Raw genomic sequence first — 3,046 nt, forward strand, 5'->3', positions numbered from 1 at the left:
GGTGTGGTGTGGTGGTGGTAATGTTGACTGATCTGAGGTGGTCAAGCCAAGAACACTTATTTCTTCCATGGCGATTCCAAAGCTATGCTTGTCATTCTGGTGGCTTTTTTTTTATTTGTAGATATAATAATTGGTTCTGCAAGCTATTTTTATGAGTGATGGTTTTCTTTTCCTTACTAGAACTACAAGATTTTCCAATCTAACTAGATTGTGTAGTTGAGTACAGTAGCATATAACAACTGCAAACTGAACCAAAACTCTTGGATTCGCTGCAAGTGGGCTCCTGTTTTTCTTTTTGTGAGCTGAAGTGAGTTCCTGTGTTGGTGCATGAAGTGCTTTCCAAACCAACACCAGCAAACATAAGTACTTCTTTACACAGGGAGTATGTTGTAGTTGGAACATACTCGGGCCTGTTAACGAATCTGTAGTGCTAATGAATTAACAAACTAAAACTCGATAAGAAATTTCTAGTAAGTCAGCTTGATTGCTCCAGTCAACCTGCATTACCGATATACCGCTAGTAAGAAATCCTATGTACGTTAACAGTACACCTTACTAGGAGCGACAAATTAAGCTTTGACTAAAAGAATTATATGTTGACATTACATAGATACACACACACCAATATTAAGGGGACACATATCCCAAATTCTCAATTAAAACTAGCTAGACATTACATTCTTGCTGACAATAGAATGTTTCAGAAGCATTTTACATGCAGCTATATGGTACTTTCTCCGTCCCAAAATAAGCGTTTTTGATTAGTACAACTTTTTTCCGTCCCAAAATAAGTTGTACTAAATCAAAGACAATAATTTTATTAAAGAAACTTATTTTGGAACGGATGAAGTACACGATAACAAACCATACTAAAATTCGAAAAAATCAAAGAAAAAATGACACTGTCAAGCAAATGGTGCTCGCGCGCTGTGTAGTAGCACAAACTCTAGACTCGAGAGCAGACGACCAATATATATTCCATGACTGGCAAGGGTATAGCGCTAGCTCTCCGATTCATTCCCAGGGGATCTCGACGTTGAGATCGAAGTCCCTGGGAACCCCATTTGGGTTTGGGGCCGCCGGCGGCACCACCGCATCTGCGGCCGGAGGCGGCTGGGCTATGTTGAGGTCAATCGCGGCTGCGGCAAGAGGCGCCGGGGCTATGGTGAGATCAACCGCGGCTGCGGCCAGAGGCGCCGTGGCTATGGTCGGCGCCATGATGTTGTCAACGGGCGGGGCGACGGCGGGCCCGTCCACGCGCTGCTGCGCTTCGGCGACCCTGTTGGCCTTGCCGTGGGACGACATGTGGCCGCCAAGGGATTGTGGGGTGGGGAACTTCCTGGGGCACTTGGTGCACTGGTACTTCCCCTCCGAGTCCGACGCCGGCGGCGGTGGCGGTACGCGCCTCACCGGCGGCTGCGAGGAACCTCCCTCCTGGTTAACCGGACCATGGAGCCGCCAGTTCTTTGGATCCACGGCGCCGGGGGAGATGATGGTGTTGTCCTCGCCACGGACCACGGCGCGGGCATCATCTTCCTGCACGTGATCCATGGCGCTGGCACCCTGCGACGGCGTTGCAGGGAGGATGCTGGGCGGCCCGCGGCACCGTCGTGGTGTGGTGGAACTGGATGCTGGGCAAGGTCCTCACCGTCAAGCCGTATGTATAGTGCAGCGGGAGGGAGGGAGGCGTTTCCGTTTGAAGGAGCGAATTAAAGCTCCATATATCTCTTCCTGGTTTACAGGTTTCTTCTGCTGCTATATGTGGGAAACTATAATTGGAGATATATAAATGACTTACAATGGGAAGCAGATTCTTAATTCTTTCCTGGACTGGCCACACCAATTGACGATGCTACGGCGCTACACCATCCATATCCAGGTGACGTCAGCAACTCCATCAACACAACTCATAGTTGGAAGAATCATTGATTCTGTTACACATTACGGACTATATGCCCGAGAGAGAGAGAGAGAGGGGAGAGAGCCGCCCGTGAGACTAGGCACGCAGGCCAACGGGCGAGTGGATCCTGAAATATAGGATCAGTCTAGGTACACACTAGTAGAAAAAGGCTCATTTGTCTCGTTTCATAAGGCCCATTTGTCCCGGTTCCGGAACCGGGACTAAAGGGTTGGTACTAAAGCCCCCCCGCCCCTCCCCTTTTAGTCCCGGTTGTGTTACAAACCAGGACTAAAGGCACTCCACGTGGCCGCTGTCTGGAACTCGACCTTTATTCTCGATTGGTAGGAATTTTTTTATTTATTTATTTTTAAAAATTGATTTTTTTTATTTTCAAATTTCTGAATTATTTGTATTTAATCTCTAATCACCCCTCATCACTGCTCAATTTAATCTCTAATTTCTAATCACTTCTCTTCTTTCCAAATCGTCTAACTTTCCGGTTGGTCACCCATCCTCTCACTACTCCAGCTTGAGCACGCTTAACTTTCAAGTTCTATTCCCCCTTGTTTCCAAGTCTGCAATTGTTGTTTTCCTAACAATACTAAGTTGTCAATCCTATTAACACTTAGGAGTTGAAGTTGAGCATGAAGTCACACGTCACACCGTTTGAGTTTGAAACTATTATTCTTAAAACCAATAATTATTTAGTAACACTAATATTTCTTGAATAAGTAGTTTGACCATAATTTGACTAGATTTGACCAAAATTCAAAAAAATAAAATAATTATTTAGTAACACTAATATTTCTTGAATAAGTAGTTTGACTAGAGTTTGACCAAAATTCAAAAATACTAAAATTTGAGCATATCTTTTTTTTTCTTTTAGAATTTGAGGATTCTAAAAATTTGCAAACAGGCCTACGACAGTCAAAACCGGATGCGGATTTTCGTGCTGATTTTTTGATATATTATGCGTTTTTTCGACATCTTATGCAAAAGATATGGCCGTTTTACTTTTTCATAACACTTCTTTGCAAAACATGTCCAAATTTAAGTTTTTTAATTTTCCTAACTACTAGATGTAGTAACATAACTACATCTCGAAGGATTTTAATTTTTGAAATTTTTATCATTTTCTTTTGTTTT

Source organism: Triticum dicoccoides, chromosome 2B, assembly GCF_002162155.2.
Source record: "Triticum dicoccoides isolate Atlit2015 ecotype Zavitan chromosome 2B, WEW_v2.0, whole genome shotgun sequence".
Taxonomy (NCBI): Eukaryota; Viridiplantae; Streptophyta; class Magnoliopsida; order Poales; family Poaceae; genus Triticum; species Triticum dicoccoides.